The following is a 27,934-nucleotide window of genomic DNA, read 5'->3' on the forward strand; positions in this document are numbered from 1 at the left end:
CTGCCCCATGGCCAGAGCTCTCTCCAAACACACTCAGCCCCACTGGGGACATGGCCCATCGGTCTGAAGGTGGCCTTCACCAAGGCTGAATTCTGGAGCTCCTCCAGAAATCCTCCAAGGAGCATGAACAAGCAAAGTAAAGAGAAACCCGCAAAACCCTGAGATCAAAGGATTCTTTGGGTTCCTTTCCTTTGCAAACACATTGGGTATTTCCCATTCTCTTCCTTTTGGTCTCACCAGCAGCAGGTCTTTCCACAGTAACATTGCCATAGTACATGTCTGACTGCAGCTGAGCTAGTGTTGTACAACAGCCAGGAGAAGGTTTCCACAGCACCACTTACTAGAAAGGGAAGCTGAGGCACAGAGAAGCATGAGAGGTGCTTTTCCAAACTTCAAGAATCAATTCATTTGAGACTACTGATTCTGGTACTATCCTTAAGCCTGGCACTTTTAACTTACAAATTTCCACATAAACCCCACCAAAGCACAACAACAGTCAACACTAGCCTTCTGGGAAGCACTGAAGGGGCCCAAAATTACACAAGAAATCTGTGCCAAAGCTGAAAACAGCAATATTGTATTTTGTGAGTTCACAACCCAACTTACCCTATAAGATATTTTTCCATCTCTCAAGGGCATCTGTTTTATAGGATTCCTAGAATTTTATACACAAAGTGGCACCCAGGACAAACAAAACCAAAAAAAAAAGCCCTTGGCTGGAGCCAGTTGGATGGTCACAAGGCCAGTTGGACTGTCACAAGGTCAGGTAACCAGTGGTTTGGTGTCCCTGGAGGAACAGCACAGGGCATAAGATTTGCTCCTATCAAAACATACAAATTGTCATCTCTTCTCCTCTCCTTCCATCTGCCTCAAAAGAGGGTAGGAAAGACAACAAGTAAGAGGTCCTATTTTGCAGGAAGACAGCAGGCCTCTGGGTAGGAGAGCTCCCGCACAGGATGGACCAAGCCCTGCACAGACCATGCTCCATTTCCAGCTCCCACCCACAAGGACCACATGGGATCCCAGTAACACTGCAGCAGCACCACATCTCCTCGCTTCCCCAGAGCCCCAGCATGCAGACACTGACCTATGCACAGCCTGGCATCAGGCCTAAAACCAGAGCATCAGCCAGAGCCGCTGCTCCAGCCTGCAGTACGCCTTTGGTTTTAAATCAGCCCAGAGCAGAGGCTCTTTAGGGTGACATCGAATCCAGCTGGCAGCGTCCCAGGTCCCTAGGGAGCAAGGGGGACTGATACGGCTGCACACGGAAGGGATTTGCTGTATGGATGAAATGCCCACAGGAGCTGGAACTTCTTGCGGTTTCATGAAGAGCTTTCGGACAAATAGCAAAATAATTATATAATCCCAAAGTTTCCAGGACAGCAAGCAACTACGTTCAAAGTCTAATCCATACCTACTGCCCTGGGTGCTGGGGCGGCCACACTGCCTCTGACAACCTTGACATGGCAGTTCCCAAAAGCTCACTTGCCCTGAACTTCTTCGTTACCGTAAGTATCACTTCTATTCATAGTGCAACTCGAGGGGTCTTCCCTATGAAGAATACCAAACACAGACCAGTTGCACTTCACAATTTACTGCAGCTTTCAAGTGTGCGGCCTCTAATCAATACAACCAGGACCCTGATATGGAAGCTTAGGGGAAAGGATTTCAGATATCACTGCCAGTCCTTCTACTCCCCCACCTCCTGAACAGCTACCAGCACTTGCCTTTTAGAGATAGTATCACGAGTAGGAAGGCATGGTGCAAACCGACTCTTCCACAGCCATTTCCCATACCCTCCATTCCCACTGAGGGGGGAGGAGGGCGTGAGCCCTTTCCAAGGATGGCAGGACAGCTCAGATCCCTTGCTTGTCATCTATGCAGTCTCAGATCCACAAGGAACTATCATACTGGTGCACGCACAACCCAAGTCATCAGACATCACTTACCCAGACATAGCCAAACAGGACACATCTCATTCATTTTCATATGAATATCATACGGATATCACCAAGAGAGTCAATCCTTAGTATCTTTATCCACTACCCTGCCGCAGGGGCACTGATCACTCCAGATCTGTTCTGCCACCACATCGTGCTAGGAGCTTGCACTGAACTGCTCATTGACACACACACCTCAAAACTCCTTTTCAGAGCCACTTCTTTGCAGGCCATGACTCCCACCAAGGTTTTAACTCCCAGTCATTGTCCCTTCCTTCCCATCCTCGTGTCCAACTTGTGAAAGTCATGCTTTACAGCAGCCAGGATGGCCTTCAATTCTGCCTCCTGCCAGAGGAAGAGCTGTTCACCCAGAGGAACGTTTCGTTCCAGCCCAGGTTGGTTATGGAAGGCTTTGCTGGAGTGATGTTTCTCTTTAGAACACACACCCTGCTCATGTCAGGAGGAAGCAGGTAGGAGAGGTGAACGCGTATTGGGCACATCCACCATGCAGGTCTGGTGCTGCTGCTTCCTGGTGTAAGTTTGCTCTAGAAGCACAAACCAGACCCCAACCACATGCAGCCTTCTGCACAGACTGGCTTTATCCCTGCACCAGATTGAGTCAAAAGACCTTACTTAACCTTCTTTCAAGCGAGAAGTTGTTTTCTCCATTGAACAAGGATGTAACCAAATCAATAAAGATTTATAGGTCAGTTCCTCGTCTGCAATTCCACCTCTTGTTTGCAGTTTGTGCGTTACTTACTTTCACAGAGAGGAGATTAAAAAACCACACATGGGAAAAAAAAAAAAAAAAAAAAAAAGAGAGAAAAGCCAAAGCAATCTGCTCTTTGGGACAGGCAGGATAAGCTCAAAAGGGGAATGTTCATTGCCACCAGTCAGCCCCAGGGAGGGGAGAGGAGAGTGGGAGCTCAGTGTTACGCCAAGTTAATTATTTAGCGATGGATTTTCTTAGGAACTCGTAACCCACACCCAACACCTCAGGAGCAGGGTACAGGCAATGAGGAAATCAGAGAGGGAGAAGAGAAGGAGAAACCTTAAATCAGCAGGTAAGGGTTAAGAGTTTGAGTCCAGGGATTATCAAATTAAGTACTAAGAAACTTAATCTACCTCTTCCCAGCAAAGCCACACAGTGCCATGGAGCAGCAGAGAGCATCTGAGCTCTGGGCAGCACCTGGAGGTCTCCCATTATTTTATTCCCCAGGAGAACTCTGCTCATCTCCCATAACAACACTTGTGCATGATTTTTAGTAAATATTTTGGTGTTTAGGAGGAGAGGGAACTCTGTGTTGTACTGTTTTTCTTAAACCAAATTGGAACTAGAAAGCTTGACAGTTCAGATTCTGGGGAGGTCTGTCAGCTTTAGCAGGGTAAGGGGGGAATGTTTTTAGGAGTTATTTTTTGTCAAACCAGGATGTGCTTTTTCCTGTTTCTTTCTAAATTTTCCCCCCCACCAAAAACAGTTCCCATTTTCCACCCAAGTACTGGTTTTGAACTCCGCACAGCAGCAGCCTCTGCTTCACCACTGATGGTTGGGAGCACCTTGCCAGGCTTGCACTACCCCAGCATTTGTAACGCCCTCCTTCCAAACAACAAATTAATCCTCTGCTCACATTAACTTCTCCTTTTTTATGCCCATCACCTTAATTATTTCTCCCCCTCTTAGGTATTACTAACCAGTGAACTGAATCAACACACCTCTGTTTTGGGAGGAGGAACCGTTACCACCACTTTGCTTTCACACCAGAATCACTGACTGTGCCACATTCAGCCCCAGCACGTCACACCCCTCCGCTCCTTCCCAGGCCAGTCCAGCTCCCAAGTATTGTTTTTTTGTGTAGGTCCTACAGTCCCACCCACCACAGAACATCACAAATGCTTGCTTAGACTTTTTGGTTAGTTGTTATTTTTCTCTAACCAAGTGACATTTTTCAACCCAGATGACTTTTCCCACTTTAAATGTTAACAAGAGAGTAAGAGTGTAGGGGGGCGGAAATGGTCAGGAAACTAATCGGTTCATCTTTCTCCTCTAGTTCGACGCAACGCTTCCCTTACTCTTATGCAGCAGCAACACTTTTCAAATATATTTCTTCCATCAAAATGTTTAAATACTGCAGAGACATTACCTACTAAAATGACTGGCCTATACATTCTCTCTTTTCTACCACATTTCAATCACTATTGCTGAATGCACTAGAAATAGTTGTTCTCTTGTGTTTTTTACCAAGCTTCTTCACATCATATACAATGTCCCTCCTGCTTTTAAATGCTACATGGTCCAGAGCAGGTCAGGCATCAGAAACACACACCAGACAAATCCCCTAAAGCCACTCCAAACTAATACACAGGAAATTATCATGCCAGATCACCTCCTCAACCTCCTGGAGTACCAGCAAATGTTTGACAAGAAAAAGGTAGTTTTTGTTCCCTTTCAGGCACGCCAATGACAATAGTTATCATTTTTAGCCCAGTTCATCTTCCTGCTCAAACAGGAACCACGCACCGGTTGGTCCTGTCAGATGAGAACACCTCATGTTTGCCAAGGTGAGCAACGAGGAAGGAGAGCTTCTCTACATGATACAAGAGGGAAACACACAGCTCTTGAACTTGATGCATGGAGCAGCTTTAACCATGGAGACCACTTCAAGAGATGGCCAGGACAGCAAGCAACTGCTTGAACACAGGGAGAAGAGGGAGGGGAATCACCTTATATCCAGAGCGACTTCTGACAGGGAGAAGTGAAGGGGTTGTTCTAACATCCATCTCTCACGCATGGATGCAATACTTTTTGTTCTCCTCCCTCTTCAGAGGCTCTCCTCCCAGTCCTAAAAGTTTTGTAGAGACATGGTTCTCTCCTACAGCATACATCAATATTTTGAGCACTCACCAGCAAGTCCAGTCTCCTCCTGATCCTGATAAACTGGATGGTAAGCCTCCCCATGATTGCAAGACACCAGTGTGCTCCATACTTAAAGCAGATAAGGTTATCAGAGCAACCTCAGGAAAACAAAGGTGGGTTCTCCCACACTGCCAGCCTAAAAGCTGTTCCTCGTGATTACATTTAGCCCAAGTCTGTAAAGTGCAAGACTTACTTAGAATAGAAAAGAACATGGTAGGATTAGACCACAGCAGTCACCTGTGTGCTCCAAGAGCCTCATCAATTTCCACTCCAACTTTCTTTTTTTTTTTTTTCCTTCTAAATCCTTCCTCAACACACTTTCCATTCCCCCTCCCTGCCCCAAAAAAAAATCAAGTTGGGATCCAGTCCAGATGTTCTCCCCATATAATCTGTCCAAAGCCTACAAACTACTGACTTGTGGTCTCCAATTACATAAAGAGGACTCAAGCTTACAGGTGAAAAATAAAACCTCATCTGTTTTATATACCCTCATGGCAACTTGCTATCACCCACTGGTGTGTCCATCCGTCGACTGCTAAAAGCACCCCAGCTCCTCAGCGCTGCCATCCTTCCAGCAGGAAGGTGTGGAGCAGGCACCATCCCTGACGATCAATCTAAGGGGAAACTCAGACTGCACATTTGTGTTACTGTTTAACCACCACTTTGCCTTCTGGACCAAGGTCCAGCACCCAAAAGCAAGGATTTGCTGTCACTTTCTGTTCCAGTAAATGTTTTTTCAGACATGGAAGGAATAAGGAAGAATGGGTCCCCTGCCACCAGTAAGGAAAGCCACTGGCTCTCCATCAGTGCATCCCTACTGTGGTCACTGGGCTTGCAGGGCCAGGAGGTGGGGACAAGCAGTTTGACTGTTGACATTGGGCACCACCGAAATTCAGCTTTACCTTTCCCCTACAGTCCTGCTCTGTCCTTTTCCAAAAGAAGGGGAAGATAAAAAAAAAAAAAAAAAAAGGAAAATTAAATAGAGGAAAAAAGCACACTGAAGGTGCTATACCACTTGTGGGAGATGAACGGCAAGCCTTGCTGCAGCACTCAGGTGTGGCAGAGGGAAGAGGAAGCTTTGCCCCGATCCCACCAATCCCTCTGACCTGACCGCCCACACGTGAGCAGGCAATTAGCCCAGTTACGGATCTCACACCATTCAGCTCCGCTTTCTCCTGCGAAACATGAGATGGGGGGATGCAAGCATGTTACCAGAGAAGCAGTGGCAGTTGGGTAACACCATGCTAAATGGGAGGCAGGAGGGGTTACACATCACCGTGGGAAAGCAAAACCCAGTCTCCACACCCGCCGCTGCCCCGGCAGTCTGCAGGGACGGGCCGTTTTGCAAGCCCAAGCTCTGCTGCAGAGCATCAGCCACCTCTCTCGCACCGCCTGCTCCCCTGGCCACCAGCCCCACGAGGGCTTCTCACCAGCCAAGAGGCCCGTGACCGCCCGCAATGTCATGCTGCCCACCCAGCAAGGCAACACTGAAACCCACTCCTGCTTTCCATGAGCTAAGCGAAACAGCTTAAATATTACCCAGTGCTGCCAGCCCTTGGGATGGGTAAATGCTTTCAGGATCAGGGGGACATCTTTATTTAAATGGCATCTGTGTGGCAGGTGGAACATTAGCTTCACCACCCAATTCATTTGTGTCAACTCCTTATGCAACCGGGTGCAAGTATGCCCCATCACTCACCCGGCCAGCTTGTACAAACGGACAATGTGCCAAGCTGGGGCACGGAAGGCAAGCACGCTGACCCCTCTGTTAAAATCAGCATCCTCCAGCTTTTTATAGAAAACAGCTGATCTCCTAAGGACTCCCTGTTACCATAAAAAAAAAATTGCAAAAATTTCAAGTCAAAAAAGGCATGTTCATTTTGGAACGGAGCACTCGCAGAAGAGCTGTGGCAGAACAACCTGTTCCTCAACAGCTATTCTGAACCACGGCTCAGCAACAGATCCAGAGTACGTCTCCTTAAACAAGACGCTGTGTTGATCTGACAACCCAAGTTAAAGCAGTGGGTAGAAGCTTAAAACCTTTACAAAAGTATAAACTCTCACCAACAATTCCCTTGAACTAAGGGCACACCGACCCAAGAAAAATCAGTCATCATTCACTTCTTTTCTAGAGACCTACTTTCCAATCTCAAGCGTTCAAAAATCATCAGTCCATCCTTTAAGTTGGTAAGACTGGCTTAAAAACTAACACAAGAAAAATGAGTGTTTAATGTTTTCCCCCTATTGGTTCTCTGTATAGAGAGCCCTTTTCCCAAAGCCTTCCCACACAACCACGAGGCCCAGAACCTGAAGTTTAATATCTAATCTTTCCTTTAAAATAAAGAAAATTACAGATTTAAGGGAGCAGGGGTTATAAAAGATTTGATATAGGGAAGAGCTTACAAGAAGATCACAATCAATAGAAATCACTGAACGTCTTGGACATTAAAGCTAAGACAGTGAACATCTCAAATTAAAACTTCATTTTGCTTGTTTCTATTATTTGTGGTTGCAAGGTCACAGATCAAAAAGTACTTCAGAAGAATGACCTGTATCCGCACTGCTTTCACAGGCTGACACTGTCTTTCTGAAGGAAGACAATTTTTTGAAATACGGTGTTACTATTTTTCTTTTCATTTTTTTTTTCCCCTTCAGAATTTCACTTAGCATTGCAAGCACTAGCTAACGCACTCCCTTTCCACATACTCCATTTCACTATCCAGATCTTCGGGCACAGCAGGAAAACCTTTAGGAAGGACAATTTAAACAAAATAAACTGCAGAAAATTTTTGCCCCAAAAGGTTTCACAGGCTTAGGGTTTTATAAAATAGCTTGTTTTTACAAAATGTAAATTCAGGATCTGGTTTAAATTGGTGTCCTGTTACAGCCACCCTGCCTAAAACATGCACTTGCTTCCTTTTCAGCAACGTGAATTTGTTCACCACGGCCACCTCACACCACATCCATATACTAGATAAATATGTGTGTATATATATGTGTGTGTGTACATATATATATTTATATATATAGAGGCACATGCTGTCTCATCTAGAGCTAGCTGTGACCAGCACAAGGCTTACTCAGCCAGGAGGAGGATTACTAAAGCATTATGTGCTCTCGGAGCGGTTTAGTGTTATGGGGCTGAAAGGAAACAGACATCCTGTTTATAGGCTGTAGAGCCCCAATGGATAAACAAGTGCACCTCAGCTAAAAGTAGAGTGGGGGGGGGGTGGTAAGAAAAAGCAGAAAAAAAGACTTGGCGAGTGTCAGGATAATGACAGACCAGCTAAGCTGCTGCCAGGCTGCAGAATGTACAGAATGTGCCGCCATGCCGGGGCTGCTGGCTGCTCCGACCCCGCCGCGGCCGGACCCTGCTCGTCTTTCACCCCAGCGTTGGGCCGCTTCCTGGCACCCGGTGAGGTGATATTGGAGCTATTTTTCCACCCCACTCCTCTCTGTTCTCCCAGCGCACGCCCACGCTGCCAAAGCTTTCTATGTATTTTGGTTTTCATCCGCCAGCAGGGCCACACTATGGACGGTCAGGGTTTTTACAAGGTCAGGGCGGGAAGGGCATCATGCAAGGTCAGGGCTCGCTGCAGCCGTGCCTCTCTGCTAGTGGCACGGGGAAGTCAATAGCCTTCCCTCAGCATCCACTGGCCATGGGCAGAGGTGGACTCTGGGCAGGATGGACGTTGTCTGAACCGGTGGTGCTGCTGTAAACCCCATCTCTAGCTACCACAGGGACAGGCCCAAGACATGTCCCTCCCACTCCTCTCCTGTCAGGAAAACACCGAAGGTCCATCTCCAGGTTAAAGGAAGGTACCAGGCTTAATCTGGTTTGAATTGCGTATGCTGGGCCTGGTAAAAGTGAGTGGGTCCGGGCCAGAACCATGGGATGAATGCAAGAAACAGGAGATCTACCGAAAAACCCTACAAACATCCCTGTGCTTCTGACATTAATGGTGGACTGGAAAAAGTGATAGAAAAAGTTGAGGTTCTACCTTGATCCACATCCAACAGTCCCTTGTGCCTCAAGTGAGGGTAAACCCACAATACTCTTCTGCTCTTGGGTTGCCCTTGAAGGGGAAGCAGAAACCCTCTGATCACTCAGCACCTCCCCAGGTACCCATGTCATGGCAATGGCCACTCACTAGGCCAGTTCCATGGAGCTACAGGCTATCTCCAGCTTCTACAGCACACCCTCCTCCAGTAACACTGTAATTCTGCAAAGAGCTGGCAGACAAAGACACCTGGCCAGTGTTGACAACACCCTACCAAGCCACAGGCAGACTGGGCAGGGAACAAGGCACATCTGCCAGGCTCAGACAAGTAACAAGACCCGCAAGCCTCTTCCTACCTGGTCAGTCTCCATAAGAAGAGCTGACTGCTTCTAATCCCACTTTCCACACCTTTGCTGCCCCACTGATCATTTTTTTCCCCCTCATCAGTGAATGCAGGAGATGGGACCTCATCCAAAGCCTCCATTCTCACCCATCAACACAGAACAGAAAGTTTTGGCTTCCCCGCCTTCAAGGTACAGGACAAGCATCCCACCCCAGCACACAGGGTAGGATGTGACCAGGGCAGTGATACACCACAGGGTAACCTGAAACAAGAGACCCAAGTCAAGGTGCTGGTGTGATATCTCAAATTTCTGTTGCCTTTTTGTTTTTCACTGCCTTTCTTCATGGGCCCAGGAACTCTCTGCAATGGAGGCACAAACCCCAAAATGTTCTCCAACCCTTCCAGTCTAAAAGACTCCACCCGAACCTGGCCAAAAGTATGAACAATGGAGAATTACCCCTGCGTGTACAAGCAGAGCTTGCTGATGACGCCAGCGTTCACGCTCTGAGCACTTCCATCATAACATGGCTGGCACAGCCAATATTTCACAACCTCCACAAAAACCCTACAGCTCTGCAAGGTCACACAAAAATGGGACTCGCTCACACTGTAACAGATCCTGCGGATGAGGCAACGCTGCCAAGTCCCCAGCCGATGAACAGAGGCTGGGGGAATCCACGAACTACTCCCAGAAGAAAGTCCTGAGCAAGTTATTTCTCATTTGTTTCCTATCCTACTCTTTGTCTCGTGCAACCGAGACAGGTCTGACTCATACCAGGTTTCCGCAGGGCCTGACACAACAGGCCGACGGACTCGCCTTGAAATAAAACAACAGCAAGCAGGAGGTGACTGTGTCTTGGCCAAGAAGAACCCAAATTCAAGACAGTCCTCAGAGGCACAACTCCAAGGTAAATAATTGTTAATGAGCTCCTTGCTCATCAGCTCCATGGACTCCTGAAGCCTTCATTTTGCCTGCCTTCTAGCTGGAAAGAAAGTTCATTGAGAATGAAAGCTAGTGACTCGCAGGGAGGAGTGACAGATGCTGCCTGCCTGCATGTGTGAAAACGCTCTGACAGGCAGAAATAACGCATCTCACATGTCTTATGGTGGCAGTGAAGCAATAAATAATCTAATAGGCTACTAAGGCTCATAGTAATAATGTTGTGCTCCCTTTTCAGAAGCCACTCCCCACGCCGGATGGCATCTGCCATGGTATAGATAGATGTTCCTGGAACAGGGAGATATTTTTAAATCTCTCAATGTGGCACAAAACTGTGAGTGTATCAGCCAAAATACCAGCCACCATAGCGTTTATATATAGCCTTGCACATACCACATATAGACGGGAACATAGACAGATACGTGGTATCTAGCAGCATTACAAACAGACATTCTTCTGCTGGTCTTGAAGCACTTCAGAAGAAACTTCCCAGCCAGCAGCTCTGCCCATGTTACCCTGCCCTGTGCATCTCTCCGTCACCTCCTGATCCTCAAGTGTGTTGAGTACTGCAGCTGAGTTCTCAAGGATCACCAAAAGCCTGTCCCTCCACCTCCCCATGTGTCCCCTCTGCTACAGGGCACTGCAGTGCTGTGATCATGATTCCCCCACCCCTAAACACCCCTCTGTACACACACCTTCCAAACCAGAAGCCAAGGGCCCCAAAATTCCCCCCCTCCTTGCTGAGATAGGTCCTGAGAAGGGATGAGAAGATCTTCAAAGCAGTCCAGTTATCTCAGGAGACGTCTCTCTCCAACACGTGCAAGCTCTAGGTATGGCTTCTATTAGAGGCAGGAACAAAGAGCTGCTCATGAGAACAGAAAAGGATTTGCAAGCTTAAAACTAGCAACAGCTCCCTGTGGAACACCTGTAATCGCTTCCCAGGAACTCTACCAACACGCAAGTTATTGCAGGGAAAAAAATAAAAATCTTTTTTTTTTTAAAAAAAGAGGGCGTCCCAATGAGTTCAATACATTTTCTCACGAGCATCAAACATGCATCAGCATCTCAAACAGAGCACCACAGCCTTTAGAACCAGGTTGATGTTTAAGCTCTTCATACAGTTATCCGCCTAATAATAACCCCAAATAGCACTCCTCACCTGGCTGCATGCCAGACCACATGCAGCCTCACTGCCTTTTTTTTTTTTTCTTTTTTAAACTTTTTCAAACTTTGTAAGACACGGAACTGTTGACTTGAAGAAATTCAGTTTCTTCTGTGAAACAGATTGGCTGAGACCTTTTTTGTTATTGAGGAAACCATGACTCAGGGGCCAGGGAGCGGAGACAAAGGGGAAAACGTGTGTATTTTGCCTTCACGTGTGCTTTGTTTTCTCCTCTGGCAGGAAACAGTGAGAAAGGATCTGACCCAGTTGCCGTCAGCTGCGTTGGAAACAATTGTATCAGCTCCACCTGCTTCAAGTGGGTATTATTCAAGAGTGCACAGACAACGATTTGGAGACAAATCAGCAGCGACCGGTGTGTTCTTGGGAGACAAATGCAACACACTTGTGTATGACACAAGCAACCCACAACAGTGGGACAGTCTTGAGGTTGGGAGGAGGAAGGAAAGCAGGGAGGAAGGGCTGAACATCTCAGTGTGTTTGTCTGAGGGAAAAGAGAGATTACAAGGAGACTAAAGCTTGTTCAAACACTTCAGAGTTTGCTCCACATTTACTCCAGCATTTGGGAGCAACAAAAGAATCACACCAAGAGATCCAGCAGCTACAGCTCAGGGAGGAACATTGTGTCCGTGTCAAGCTTTCAAAGCCTTATAAACTGTGAGGAATTCAATACGGTTCCTTTATATTAGAGAAGAACAGCCTTGATGGAGCCAGCTGTGAGGTACCACGCTTTGCCTTTTACATGGATCCAGCCCCATCCACCATGGAGCTCAGGTACAGCATAGCCCATGGAAGCACATCCTGCAGACTGCTCCTCATAGCCGATCTCCTTGTGAAAGCAGGACCAAAACAACAAAGGAGCCTCCAACGAGCATGTGGACAACGGTAACGGGCTGAGCAGCTGCTGCCGAAGCACTGCAGAGGCACTTAAAAGGTGTTTTTAGAAAGAAAAGATAAAAGGGAAAAAGGTAAGAGTGTACCTTTGCAAGTCCCAGCACAAGCAGAAAGCCCCTGGTCACTGCTGCAGCGACCAGGAGGCAGACAGCAGTGCTCCCTGTGCTCTTTTAAGCTGTTCTGAGCCGGTGACCCACTGTCACCAGCTCAGCACAGTGCTCTAAAACATCCTTTTGCCTTTTTTCTTTTTCTTTTTTTTTTAAATCAAATTAACTCTACACAAAACAGTATCATGTCCACAGCAGGCTGCTGGTACAACATCCACACAGCCAGTAAGAGCCTGCGGAGTTTTAATGGGCAGGTCACGCCCGCAAAGCTTTTGTCACTGCCTGTTCTGCCCCCAGCCAGTACCCCGTTTCCCAGCAGTTTTACTCTGACAACTTCACAGGCTTCCACCAGAAGAGCTGCTCAGGGACAGCAGCCTGCTCGCAGACACAGCGCGTACAGCTGAAATGGAAGAAAAGCCCTTTAGCCCATTCTGCACTGTATTCCTCTGAGATCACAGTAAATAACATCTTGATACCTTATCCAAAGCCCTGAGAGATGCCAGTGTGCTCTATCTGCCCCTGTCAACTGCTGTATATACTTAAACATATGTACTTATACATATACACCCATATAGACACGCAATGATGCCAAATGACACTCCACCAAAACAAACAACGTTGGGCATCAGACCCTGATGACCCAAACGCGTGAGTTTTCATATGAATTTAACACTTTTGCCTGTACACAACCAGGGAGGTGGAAGCAAGCCAGGAATGAAGGCAGGCATCGCCCTTTGCAAACACCTAACGAGCCTAACCGAAAACGCCAAGCCCAGCACCTTCAGAGACATCCCCAGCACACCCCGCCGGGGCAGGCGGTTAGAGATGAAAAAGACTCACCAGGAAAGCTCTTCCGTAGGAGCTGATATTTCAGCTATTAAAGAAGTTTCTGTTTAAACAGACATTAATTGCATACACTCAGGAATTTCTCAGTTTTACCACTTAAAAAACACCCAAAGCCACTTTGAGGCTTCTCCTTTCTTCTCTCCCGCCTTTATTTGCTCTGTAAACACATTTGTGCACGCCCTGGATCCCATAACACTCCGTTTCTGCGACAGCAGCTTTGAACCCAAGTAGCACCTACCTAGACAGCTCACCGGGGATTGCCAAGCATCCCGGATCCTGCCCCTGCCGTCACGGCACACCACAACGCAGAACCCCGCATCGCCTGACTCCTCACAAGGCCACCTCCCAGGGCAGGATGAAGCAGAGGATGCCGTTGGTGCCGTTTGTACTAACCGATAACATTTGAGGAGTGAGAGTCCCCAAGAATTCAGCCACCTCACTCATAGGTTGAATTTGTCACAGCAAAATCCTACCTGTTAGCAGTGGGGTTTGTTTATTAAAGCAGTGTTGCAAGTTTACCAGCAGATCAAGGCCTTGCTTGCGGTAGGTGGAAGATGTACTATAACCACAAATACTTTGCAGGCTTTTGAAGAGGCCATTGAGGTCAGCCTGGTGATATTTCCCATCCCACTCGCAGGCATGCAGCACTTGTCATGCCAGGAGAGAGCGCTGGAATGGGCATCACCTGATGGAAGGAGCCCCAGAGGAGAGCAGCCTTCTGTGCACCGGGACAACCATGGCTAGCTGCTGCAGTACGGTGCCCCTGAAGACCCCAAGGAAGAGTACAGGGCAAAGGGAGTCAGGAAACTCAGATCAACTCTTGGCCTTGCCATACATGTACATGAGTGCCACGAAGATGATAAAAGGGCTGGAGCACCTCTCTTATAAGGACAGGCTGAGAGAGTTGGGGCTGTTCAGCCTGGAGAAGAGGAGGCTCCGGGGAGACCTGATAGCGGTCTTCCAGTACCTCAAGGGGGCCTACAAGAAAGATGGGGACAGGCTGTTTAGTAGGGCCTGTTGCGATAGGACGAGAGGTAATGGTTTTAAAATAGAGGGGGGTAGATTTAGATTAGAAATTAGGAAAAAATTTTTTACAATGCGAGTTATAGAACACTGGAACAGGTTGCCCAGAAAGGTGGTGGAAGCCCCATCCCTGGAAACGTTCAAGGCCAGGCTGGATGAGGCTCTGAGCAACCTGATCTAGTCTGTTTCATGCCTCCAGCGATGTGAAATCCCCTGAGAGCAGCCAGGAACCTCCTTGCCCTCCGAAAGCGGGTCATCTCCACCATGCTCAACCTCAGCCCACCCAGAAAGTAAAGTCTGAACCAAAACTCAAGACATTGTTTTGCTAAGCTGGCTGTGCCATCAACCTACATGCACCAAGAGATGCCACCACCAGGTCTAGCAAAGCAGCCTCTGCAGCATCTCAGAGAGGCAGGGTGGGAGACGGGAGTCATTTTTGGCAATGACAATGTAATGGAACACTTTGTATCGATCTATTGCGGAATGAGTCATTTAGAGTGATTCGCCTCCTCTTCCCCTTACTTCCCCACCCCCAAATTATGGACTGCAAGAAATGAGCCAAGATAATGGACAATTTCAGATGTTCTAAACTCAGGTTTTTCTCCTGCTGGAACAGTGTGCCATGACAGTAGATGGACTGAGCTCCAGAGGAGATGCCCTTCATGTTCCCATGCCTTCTACCAGATATAAAGAAGTTGTGTCTAACTAACAGATAATTAGGAAAGGACTAGAAGGATGGGACACTACTTTGGAGAGGAAATGAGGAACAAGAGGGAAGATCTAGAAAGCATCAGCAGTGAAAGAAGACCCAAAAAAACAGATGGGGATCATGCACAAGCCCCCCAAGAAGATAAACAAGCTGGAGAGGGATCAAACTGGGGAGGGAAGGAGTCTAGGTGGAAGTACTACTGCTGCTCCAGGAAAACTGCAGACTTTCCAGTCTACCAGCACTTGCCAGGGTATAAATAAATACCAAGCATAACCACTTCCAAAAAGACAAAAAAAAAAAAAAATAGAGAAAGGGAAATAATGCTGGTGATAGTAAATTATTCCTTAACTCCTTCAGTCCTTGAGGATGAAATAAAACCCCTAAGGAAGCTGTAGAAGTCCCAAGGTCTTTTCAGGGAACTGAAAGCTGTATACACAGGAACCAGATGACCAGCGAGTTTTCCCAGCTCAGTTCCATGGAAGTTCGTGCATGAGGACCTTTGCACAAAGATTACTGGGGAGTGGGTATCGCGCAACATAAACCACTGATCCCTCCCATATCCCATCAGATGTCACTGAAGAGCAACCTGCAGCACTCAAAAACCTACCCATACCATATACGTCTATACTAAATAGATATATATACTAACACACATACAAGTCAATCTCTGGTTTGCTATCCCAGTCTCTAGAGGACTAACTTTGATGGCATTAAGCAGAAAGTGGCAAGTGACTTACGCACTTGCCTATTAAGGTTTGGCAATGGTGCGCAGACAGGATTGCACAGCGTGTTACCACCCAGCACCCCACCAACCGTAGGGGGGCATTCAAGCCCAGCCAAGAGATCTTCCAGCTGTGGACTTCAGCCAGGTCCAATACTCTCCATTCAGAGAAGAAACTGGTACTTCATACACTGGGAGATGACTAATCCCAGTAGCTGAGTTACAGCATAATTTTTAACACATGACGAAGAGACATTAAGGTCATCTCAGCTCTCATCTACAGCATCCCACAGTGTCCCCTCCCACAGCTGACTTGCTGCTCTTTTTTTCCTCCCACTTCTTTTCTCACTTTCTACCCTCCCCTTCAACCTCCTTTCCTTTTAGGTCTTCTCACCTCCTTCCCTACCCATTTACCCTCCTCTCTCTATCCATTCCTCCTGCACCTTAAAAACCCTTCTCATCACTCACAACTCCCACCTCAGAAATCATTTTCTTCTAGGAATCTGCTTTATCTGCACTTCAATCTCCAGCAATCATCCATGCCCTTCCCTTCCCCAACCTTCAAGTGCATATTAGTCCACCTGGGATCACAGACTCTTTAGGACAACGTCCTTCTTCCCCACTTTAAAACACAGTAGATGTTTACGGGGCAGGTAAATGATAAATAAGCAGCCTCAGCATTGGCTCCCTCCACCAAGCTCCCTTGATACTGGCCTTCCCTCCACCGCAAACTAATCTACCCGTAAGACTTTTTCTTCCTTATCTCTCAGCTACAAGGCTATCACTTAAATTTATCAGCATTCTTCAAAAAGTAGTTAAGAAGTGGGAGGTGGGGAAACAAAGGGACTTTACCAACTCTGCTCACCCTTAAGCTCAGACCTTGAGATGCAGAGGAGCGTGTGGAAGCACTGCGAGGGGAAAACATGGCCAGAAATAACTCACTGGGATTATTTCAAACCCCATATGCCTCATTTCTATTCCCTTTTCAGTGGGTTTCTGGATGAGCAGACACACACAGCTGTTTGCTAGGGGAACATCTATCAAATCTACATTGATTTCCACCAGCCAAGTGTGTCTGCCTTTGGAAGAAGACTGGAAAAGAGGCAAGAGGGCTGGTGAAATGGAGAGCTGGGGTAAGGAAAAAAATAGTTACAAAGAAAAGATTACCTAAAACACACAGGGCATCAAGCAGTGACTAAGAGGCAGCCCATGTTCCAAGGAAAAATAAGTGGTGAAGGCAAAAACCCCCCTCCATGTCAGGGTTGAGCTGATGCATCGAACCAGCTGTGTTTGGCAACAACACCCATGCACGACGGGGGATTTGCATAGTGTGAGCAGCACTTCTCAGGAATGAGTGTGATAAAATGCTCATTCAATCAGAAAAAAATTAAAAAAGAAGAGGGCAGGAGCACTTGCTAGACAGTTCACAGAGTTGACGCTATCAGCTGGTTCCTTATCTCACAAGAATCTGAGTTGTCTGGGGTTTCCTGAAGCCCCACGTTGCTGCTCTCTGGTCCCTGCTCCCCTCTGCCGTGCAGAATTCACCCTCTGCCTCCCCCTACTCACCAGCCCCTCACCTACATGAGGGCATCGCCTCGGTCACTTTAAAACACCCATCTCCAGCGCCCTCCCAGCTTGGAGAAATTCTTCACTGGAGGCATGCTCTAAAGCCACGTCCTTCTCTGTCCCTACAGTCTTAACAGCCTCTACGAGATTATCTGATGCAGCTTTCTTGCACCTATACGTCTCGGCGGAGAATTAGCCGATAACTGACAAAGCACCGCGGGTAGCATGTGTGTCAGGAAGCGTAAGCGATAACACTGTTACTCTACGAGAAACCTCTTCCAAACCTTTAGGAAAAACTACAATTTTGGTTATTGATTTCATCTGAACTCACCAGCTATTCTCAGACTGCACAGCAAACAGGAATGCCTTCAAGTAAATAATTTGGGGCGGGGGGGGAGGGGTGGCATTCAAACCACCCTGTGATTAGAAATGGCTGCTGCAGGCAAGTCAGTGGGCAACAAGAAAGATGCAACGAAAATTAAGGACAAAAGTCGAGGCCAAGCAACCACCTAGAAAAGAACAGGAGATCACATAAGATCAAACCAAACCAACAAGCAGCCCTTTCCCCGTGCTGAACGCGCTTTTCTGCGCGCAGCGTTTCGTGAGACAGAAGAGCTGGTGCTTGACGTTGCCCCCAAAGACCTGCCCAGAAGTTTTTTCCCTGCTCAGCACCCTGCGCACACAAGGGCAGCAGCAGCAATACTCCGCATGAACTCGCACTGGCCAAGCTGTCTGGCAGGTACAGCTAAAAAAGCCTTTTTTGGAAAATATTGCCTTTTTATAGCTTATCTCAGTGTAGACAGCTGCCTCGCTTCTCTAGAAATAGCAGGATTTAACAGCCATGTTTGCAGGGACAGATTTTAAAGGTTCCATCTTCTAAGAAACAACCTACACATCCAGAAACAGGAGGCCAGATTTGTTTTGATACCGGAACCCCCTTCCATATGCTGAGCATGCCCACGGATTTGCAAAAAACCCTGCTCTGAAAACGGGATGTTCATTCAGCAGCAGGCGACAAGTAACTCGCGTTTGCCTTCCTATGGAGTCTGTTCCCAGCGCAATCAGCAGCAAAACAGCACATGATGAGGCTGATATTGCCTTTGCTGAAAATTGCTGGCATTTTACAAGTAAAATAGTGGTGGAGGAGAGCGTTAAACACTGGAAAAACAAGATTAATAAGTAAAAATACCCTGCAGCTACAGCTGATCAGCACCTCTCTGTTGTTCCTTTTCGGAAGGAGCAAGCCAGGATCAGATCCCAAAACGCTGTTACGAGTTTGAGGGGATAAAGACGAAGCCCCAGGCTGTGTTCCCAGATTGGCCCCACAGCTGCAAACCCCAACCCTGTGAGCCTGGAGGAGCCTCTTCAGCCACTCCATCGCATCTGCAAGTGCAACGGGGATAACGTTTTCCTACCTTTTAGCAATAAGAAGTTTTTTTAGACAAAAAGCGCCACTTTCCCATGAAGTTAACGCTGGAGAAGCTGATGCTAAGGATGTAAGTGGCTCTGAATGTAACAGGGCCTTGCAAAATTTCTGTGTTACCACCTTTCACTAGCAACAGTTGGACCAGTTGTCTATAGCATCCTCCTCATTATGAGATTTTTTTTTATTTTTCGTTTAAACTGAATGAAGGGGTACTAAAGACAACAACCTGCTGTGAAATGACCGAAATTCCCATGCAAACAACCCATTAGCAGTGTTCAAACGCAATTTAAATTACCAGTTGTTAAAGTGCTCCTCAATTTCATGGTAAGTTTCCAAGGAAAATTACATGCTATGTACTATTTAATTGATTGTTTTCTACTTCTTAACATCCATTTATTCCCTCCTCCTGTCTTTTCCTTAATTTCATGGGATGATAATGACTTTTTGGGCAGGAAGGGGGAATGGCTAACTGAGTTGAAGAGGGATTTACCTGAAGAACAAGGATGTAGGAGGGATGTGGCTGCAAAAATGGGCAGTTTCGCTGGAACTTGTCCCTGTGATATTTTCACAGTAGGAGTGCGAGACTGCACAGCACAAGGACTCCTCTCCTTCCCACACTGCAGGCAACCAGGCTTTCAAAATCTGATGTTTCTTTTAAAACTAGTCATCCCTCCCATGTCAAGCAATAAGCAACTGGGGAGCCTTACGCACAGCTGACTATTAGAAGATGGTGGTAAAGTGACTAGAGCAACTTGTTTCCCCTCATAGCCCTGGAGCCGACACGCTCACTGGAGGCAAACACGTTTTTCTCACTGGAAAGATCTCATCCCAAATGCAAATACCTGGTGCACGGGAGCACATTCGCCCGCTCCAAAGTTGACTGAGGAATTAGGCTGCAAGCAGGACCTCCTGCTGCTTGCAAAGCTGTTACACAGGAATGGGTATGATAAAGCTAATAACAACAGACATTTCTGAAAAACCTGCACTCCGCTCAAATCCTAGGAAGGAGCAGTAGTCTGACTAGGTAAGGTGCCATCTGAGAATTCCTGAAGTAACGATAAGTGTTGGGATCATGTCACACACCAGCAACATGTGTCAGCTTTATGAAATACTCAGTGTGACTCGGTTTACCTTTAAGGAACTAATGTAGAAATATTTTGTGCTCAGAAAAGTTTGACTTTATTAGAGCGAGCTGGGTTTCACAGCACCACTCAGCACGAGGTTGGGAAGTGCCCGCCTGTCTGTGGGCACTGAGCATGAAACAGTCACGTGGAATCCGGAGATTTGCACTGTTCCCAAATTTGCCGTACGGTGCCTCAGCTTCTATACCCGCACACCAGGAGAAGACAGCTTTCCTCAGCCTGCGGGCATGATTTAGTCTTTAAGGGCTCTGAAACCTTTGCCTACAGAAATGCAAAGGATCAGATGTGTAGAGCCATCATAACCTTGTCTCGCCTTCATCCCTTCCACACCCATGTGCCAACCCATGCTATCTGGGCCAGCGTCCCTTAGCTGCTGTGGGGCACATACTCCCAGCCCTTGGTGCACTCAAGTCACACAGTGACAGTGTCACCACTTCACCACATCCCCTGCAGCACCAGCCCTGGATCAATCAGTGCAACTTCAGCATCCCTTCAGCCAGGATGAAGGACGGGCTGCAAACCAACCCTCCTTGCATGGGAGCTAAAGCAAATCCTCTGCGTTTAACACATCATTAGAAGTGATTGAGAGAAGCTTAAAGGCAGGCATGGAGCTCTCTGAGCACGCTCGAGGTCCAGTGCCCTGGAAAGCTTCTCAGACTCAAGTGTTTACAAAGTGCCAGGCTGCAGGAGGAAAAAATCTTTAGACAGCCGTATTAATTTACAGGTCAGCCCTTAATGGCTCTATTCCTGAAGCAGAAGAAAACCCACTGTGGATCCTGGTTAACATTAGCGATCACTGGATCTGCCCAGGCCCTGGAGAAATACCAGATGGAGAGCCCTGGCAGCCTGCAGTCCTGGCCATGGCCATCCTCCAGAGCTCCTCCAGCCCTGCTCAGCACTCGTCTGGGGGGACATGGGTGGCATGTGGGCAGCTCATCGTCACAGTCCATCCAGCTCTCAAGTCACATCCTCGTGGTGGTGAGATGTTGCATAGGCACATGAAGATTAACAGCCCCAACTTTCTTCCCTGGGCACGCCAGACTGGCACTGCCTGGAGTCTTGGGTTAAGGCACCCAGGCACTGCTCGTCCTTGTCTTCCAACAAGCAGTCTGTCCTGGTGAGCAGGAAAGAGGGGAAACTGCGAGGGGAACAGAACATCATCATTTCCAGTCCTGTCGTGCTCAGCCACAAGCAGCTGGCGAAGCCTGGATGCGCCACATCCACGTGCCACCAGAAGCAGGGACTGGTCCAGGCCGCAACCGAGCGGGGGAAGCGCTGCACAGGGAGGAGGCATCACCGGTTGCAGGGGGTCACGTGTGCACACGCAGAGGCAAAGCGCAGCACGCAAGGAGTGACACAGACCACCAGCTCAATGCCTTCCACAGCTTAGCACCACTGCACATGACAGAGGATGGGTGGCCCCTTGGCGAGTTGCTGGGCTGAGGCTTCAGGTGCTGCAACAGCTCCATACACCTCCCCGGCACCCTGCTTTCCAACCCATCACCTACGCTGTTCGTAAACTCTCTAGGGGAGCAATTCTTTCCTTTGCACTGGTACCAAGCCCAGCCGAGCAGGGCCCTGACCCTGAAAGCTGCAGTAACACAAGTAGCTTGTTGAAACAACAAGGATTAAAGTGCAGCTAAAGCCTGCAAACTCCCAGGACATCCCACCTGCAGGAATCGGCTTCAGCAGTTTCTTCATCCCCTTTTTGGGGCTTAGTGATTTTCAGCTCACATCCCATCCTCGTGCAAGCTAAGCCGAGTATCTTTCCCTGCCCAGAACAATCGAGCCAGTTTTGCACCTCAAGGACATGCAGCAAATCCACACCTCTGGAAAAACCAAACCTCACAGAGTATTAATCTCTATTTAAAAGGGCAAAAGAAAACCAACAGGAGATTTAACTTTCTAACAAAGGTCTTAAATTTAAAACAGGGAGAGTATGATAACAACAAGTTTGAATCAGCCTGAAAACACCAGTCAGCCGAGAAGATACAAGCATCACCAACCACCAGTAGGAACTGGTTTTTCACCAACACCCCACCCCAAGGCAAAGGACGAAGTGCAGAGCTTTCTGTCGGAGGCAGGGGCTGGCTGCTACGCAGCCCCCGAGCAGCGTTAAAAGCACTCTATGTGTGTTACACGCTTCAGATGACAAGAGGAATGCGGGATGGTGGATCTCCAGCCCAGATTCCCCGGCATGGTTTTAGCTGCCATGAATAAAACAGGAAGCAGCGCATCTTCCAGGTTCCCCCCACGCCCCGGCTGTCTGGATGAACTGTAGTTTCCTTTCAGGAAAGGGAAAGGAAAGAGAGGCAAAAACGAAAAAAAAAAAAAAAGAGAAGCAGCCAGCTGCAGTATCAGACAGATTAAAAACTTCACAGTAAGGAAAAATAAAGAATAACAGGAAAAACCAGACACTGAACCTTCATCCAGTTACAGCAGCTAAACTCCCTAACAAAGCAGAGTTAAATATTAACATTTGAGAGAAATATACCCATAAGTTACGCAGCCTTTTTAACACACGCTCCTGCTTAGGAGAGGAGAAACCATACTGAAGCTATATTTTACTTGCTGACCACATGCATACATACTCATTTAACTCCATCGTGCTTGGCTGCCTTGCTGCATTAGCCACAGAAACTGAGTGTCACTGAATGGGAGCTGGCTTAAATTATCTTCCTACCTAGGCCTGAAGAAACATTTTGCCTTTGAGACCAATCCACTAAGCCAACGCTACCCTGCTACAGAAGTTTCACTGGGTCCCTTGCCATTGACTGGCGATCCGCATGCCTGCCTCCACCAGCAACACACACGCTTTGATGCAATCCATCTGACTAAACAAAACCAAACAAAAAAAAAAAAAAAAAAGCCCAAGTTGCTTGCTTAAGCAGCAGTGATGCACTTACCAGCATCCAGGCAAGCTCCTTCGCTAACACGCTTCTCTCTCAAGCAGATCAAATTTGGAACAAGGTCCAGGAGCAAGAGAGAACTGAAAACTGACCACAACAAGCTTCCAAAACAAGAAAGGGGGGGAGAATAAAAAAAAACTTACTATAGGAATTCAAATCCTGCTTCCACCAGACCCTGAGTCACCTCCCCTCCCTTGCAATAGATCAGAGCAATGGGTAAACATTTCCAAATATGGAGATCAAAACTCCAAAGGATGTCAAAAAAAAAAAAAAAAAATACTCTTCTCTCCCTGGCTTTGGCACAGGGATGACTTGCCCCTCTGAAGCCCGAGCTGAGCACATTGCTGTCACTGACCCGTCTGCAGCCTGGATGTGGGGCCACACATCACCGTCTTGACCTGTGCTTCGGCTCGATGAGTGACACTGCATCTCTGTCCCCTCCCAGGGATGCACGGGGAGATGCAACAGGGCAGCTCCAGGAGCCATCACCCCTTATCCCATACAGCAACCCCCTCTTGTCTCTCCACTCGTTAGCAGAAAACCTCCCCAAACCATTTTTTTGGAGTGCTCTTTGAAGGCAAATAGGCAAATTCAGACTGTTTTGAAGTTAAAAGGCAAGGCTCAGGCATCGGTCCCACCAGAGAGGTCCTGATGGACCGGTCCCTCACAGGCTGCTCACTCAGGGCAGGGAAAGATTCCCCGGCCGGCTCATCTAACTGGTGACTTGCAAAAAGCATGTATTTGATTTTTCCTCAAAAAAGGAAAAACCACAGCTCTGTGGAAAGGAACTAGCTGCTTGGACAAGGGAAGATCTCCCTGCAGGGACAAGGAGCCCCAGGATGGCAGCACCCCTTGATCTCTGCTGGGACATACAAGGGGGCATCCCACGGGCAGTGGGAACAGCGAAGCACCCAGCCTCCCCATCCCTGGGAGAGGGGCTCGAGGGTCAATGCTCAAGCCCATACAGCAAATTTAGGAAGCAGAACAGTTACTCTTATAGGGCACAACTGTCCCTGCAGAGCCTGCCTGCACACAGGAGCAATACACCCACGCCACGGCTCCCACGAGCATCACTCCTCAGCTGCAATGGCCGACCTGCGGGCAGCCAGGAGGTGACTACGCCTGCCAGCACTGGGCGACAGCCTCCTGGTAGCTGCGGCCATCAGCTCCGGGAGCAGGCAGCCTCTCAGGAATGTGCAAATCCAGACGTTTTCAGGAGGAACAGGCTGCCAAGGCCATCCAACCAGACCAGAGTGATTCCCCAGCACCACCCACAAGATGCTATTGAATTTATAGGAAAGGAATTCCAGAGCTGACTCTTCCCATGTATGGACAAAACAAACTGTAAAAAAGCAACATTATAATGCATCTGGCTTCCACTGGTGCTGAAGCACGGGCTTCAGGAGGAGCTGAAATCTGGCAGTGACAGGGGCTGTACAATTACCTCCAGGAACCACGCAGAGGTCAGCGGCCTGTGGCAGCATGGGTTTAGCCCCCAGTATCACAGGTGACAGAAAACATGCAAATCTTTTCTTCAGAGCAAAACAAAGCTTTCTGCCTTTTAGAATAAGAAGCAGATTTAACTTTGTGATTCGTCACTACCACTGCAAAGAATAAACCTTGCCAGGCAGCGCCAGCACACGTCCATTACCCTGGCAGTTACAGAGGCAGCCGTAAAGAGCCCGCAGCCCACGCAGCACAGAGTGGTACTCCAGGGCAATGCCAACGCAACGCGGGCTGGGACCGGCTCTCGATGGGCAGCTGATCAATTGTTTTTCTAAAAACCCTCTAAAATGTCCCCCAGAGCCATGTGCCCTGGCCAGCAGCCAGGCCACCAGGAACACCCTCCATGGAGAGAAACAGAGATGTTCTGAGCATGGTGGTAGAAGATGCTCCAAAACCAGGGCAAGAAGGGTCAGGTTTTACCAACTCTGACTCAGTTTTCCAGCACCTTGCAGAAAACAATTCCCTAGGTATTGCTTTTTGCAAGGACAAACAGCAGGATGAAGTAGGGAATAAGGTAAGTCAAGGAAGGGAACAAAAGCATGGACGAGAAGCACCTGGAATAGCAGAAACCCTGTTCCAGGTGTGCACCAGCCCTTCCTGCTCCAGGCTCCCGCGGCAAGAACAGATCGAGGATCTCCTCAAGAGTTAAATGCCACTACGTTGCCTGCCCTGTCAGTGGGGGAAATATTAGCTGTGTCAGCTCGAGAGGCAAAGGGCTTACCGAACCGGAGAGGAATGCAGGCTGCAGTGGCACACGCGGTGGGGACAGGGAAACGAAACCCAGGGGAACGCAGGCTGCGAGCGCTGCCTCTGCCTTTGCACAGGGGTCAGGCGGGGTACATTTTATGGCTCCTGGGGCTGAAATCTGGGACTAACAGCTTTGTGACCTTAGAGGGACACCCGTGCCAGAAATGAATATAGCTGTTAGAGGGGCTGGGAGCTCAGGGGCCTGAGCACATGAGGACAAGCCAGTTCCCAGCTCCTGGCAGACAGCCCAGTGCTGCTTTTCAATAAGCACAAGCTGTACCGATCAGACCGGGAATGAGCGCGCGCATCTTCTCTGAGAGGCATTTGCTGATGGGAAACCCACAATGCAGCTATTCCCCCAGCTTCACATTCCCCAGGACAGCACTAGGATCTCCCCTGAAATGGCTTTATACCTTCTCCCTTGCTACTGTGTTCACTTTGAACAGTGGTACTGAAGCATAAGCTGGCATTCAGGGCCTCTGTTTTGGATCACCTTCCACCCCAAACAACACAAAGGGGAGAAACTGGAGGGATGGACACATCCATGTCCAATCACAGCCCAGCCAGGAGCTCCCTGCTACATGGCACCACAAGTCCCTCTGCTTGCCACAGTCCTAACCCTGGAAAGTAAAAGCCTGGGGGCTTGGGAATAAAATCCATCTGAAGCCTCCTGCACCACAGTACAGATCATTATCAATCCATGGGCAGCAGGTCAGGCATGGCTAATTTCATTTAAATGACATTACCTAAGCAGGACCACTCAGAATATTTGATTCATAAAAGTGTCTTGAAGGGGCAGGGAGCACAACTTGCGTGGCACACAGAACACAGGGACTGCTGGAGCATCACAGGAACACAGACCACGTAACGCAGACAGCAAGGACCAGGGATGCTCATACGCGCACATGCACAACTACGCACACGTATGCCTCCTCCCGCAACGTGCACAAAAGCAGGCTTGGGACTTGCAAGCTGAAGTCCTGTGCAGCCAAAAGTTAGCACAAGTGTTTGTGACAGTTCCACTTTGCAGGCAAAGGCAAAAACCGGGTGCAGAGGAATAAATATAGAAAAGTCAGGCAGGCAAAGCAGGTGCTGGCTTGTAAAACCTTGGCCAGAAAGGCTCCCCAGGAGGTTGAATCTGGTAGTTTTGCAACAGCTCCACAGAGAGACAGAAGAGACAGAGAAAGAAAAAAAAAAAAAAAAAAAGAAAAAAAAAAGAGAGAACATGAATGCATATGCATTCTTTTATCGCCATATATAGTATATACAGACATTTGGTATACACACCCCCGAGCTCCCATATGCCACCATATAGTATATACTATATATGCGTTGTGCATCTTTGCTTCCATGTGCCTGAATCTGTACAACTTATGTGTAGATATACGTATGTACATGCATTTTTCACGCATGCATTTGTCATTCCCCCCCATCACCTATCTGTGCGTGCTGTCACACAACACGCTGCTCGACAAAGAACGTCTAAACCCTCACCGTTGTAGTCCAGGATGAATTCTGAACACTCACAGCTTCTTGCTGCCGAGCCTTTCCCCACCAAATCCTCTGGGTGCATGCACCACCAGGGAACCACCAGTTTGTCTCGTATTTACAAGCGATCCCTCTCCCCCTCCACACTTCATTAGAGGAGGACTTACTGTGGATTTTTTTTGCAGAGAGCCATGAACAAGGTGCCACTGTCAGAAAAGCCATAGATCTTTTTGAGAAGTTGCCCCTTTTGCCTGTGAAACTTATTTACGTACCGGTTCTCACACTGCACAACCTTGCTGGTGGGATCAACTCACAGAAGGGCTTTTGGAGACAGGCAGAGCTCTGCTGGAGTCACGACTTCGGGTTTCTTTCCCAGCCCTGTGAAGAAAGAGAGATACCCGTGTGATGCATGCTGGATGGGCCTCCCAACAGCTCATCTCCAAAGCTTGCAGATTAACCCACACAACTTCTGGGAAATGCCACATTTTCCACCCTAGCTTTCTTAGGCAGAAGCCTCCATACTCCCAGACTCCTTTCAGCACGCCCCGAAAGCAAGCATCACCACCTCGAACCAGGCCAGTGACTGGCACTGGTTGTCAGCTGCCACAGCTTGGCCAACAACTTGCACCTCCTCAAGCCACAGCTCCCTTACTGCTCTGGATGTCCCTAAGAAGGGGGAGGTAAATGGAAACATAAAATGAGGCATAAAATAAGAGAAGAGGGTGAATCTATCACTCATTTCTGTGACCTGAGGCACAGCAAGGCAGCTACGAGGCATCACATAACTGGATTTGAAGATCATGGGGTTTACCACTACCATGAGCAGAGTTACCCCACCATCCAGTTCACCCCATCCTCCACCTCGACACAGCCTTTTCTCTAAGGAGCTCTGCCCAATTCCCATCAGGAAGAGCCTCACTCTTCCCTGCAGCTGCAAAGCAGACACAACCCTTTCTCTCTTGAAGTGACCAACTCGATGACGTTTTTCCTTTCCACAGAAGATGAAAGTGGAGCAGAGGGGACAACCAGGCCACACGACCACAGTCTTGCACACGGCATGCCAGGACACATCGCCAGCTGCATCCCACAGAGATAGGCACCATCTGAATCACACACTCCTTCCTGCCCCCGCCAGCCCACGGCCGGCATCCCGTCCTGGCCACATCCTGGTCACCCTGACGGCCCTCTCTCTGCTCACGACAAACACAGGCTTGCCTTGTCATCGCCGCTCAGCAGAGAAAGTTACCGCTACTCGCTGCTGTAACGATGAAAATGCTCGGATCAGGCTTGCGTTTGTTGTACCTGTGCTTCTCATGAGGCTGCACGTGAGCCGACAAGTCTACAGCCAACACGCAGCTTGAGTGCTGGTTGCTCACAGTCCAGGTCCCTCCTCCCTGTCACCCAGTGGGACAGCTGCCTGCCCCTGCCAGCACCCTTTGTCCCCCACACCATGCATGCCTGATGCTACAGCAGCTGGGACAGCGACCAGGATCCTGCCTCTCCCAAGTAGCGGTAGATCTCTGTTGTGCCAA

General features: G+C 48.4%; 1 protein-coding gene across 3 annotated transcripts in view; it reads right to left on the reverse strand.

Annotated features, from left to right (window-relative positions):
* Nucleotides 1–27,934, reverse strand: part of LPP (LIM domain containing preferred translocation partner in lipoma) — a 330,469-nt gene that overhangs the window by 282,940 nt on the left and 19,595 nt on the right. For 2 of the 3 annotated variants that reach the window (XM_086754441.1, XM_086754442.1), the window contains exon 2: nucleotides 26,675–26,780. The gene's annotated coding sequence lies outside the window, so the exon portion shown is untranslated. Of the gene's footprint in view, nucleotides 1–22,658; nucleotides 22,746–26,674; nucleotides 26,781–27,934 lie in introns of those variants that run through there. The other variant, XM_086754443.1, reaches the window with a different exon arrangement.

The sequence above is a fragment of the Chlamydotis macqueenii genome, chromosome 9 (genome assembly GCF_036417535.1).
Source record: "Chlamydotis macqueenii isolate bChlMac1 chromosome 9, bChlMac1.mat, whole genome shotgun sequence".
In the NCBI taxonomy this organism is placed as follows: Eukaryota; Metazoa; Chordata; class Aves; order Otidiformes; family Otididae; genus Chlamydotis; species Chlamydotis macqueenii.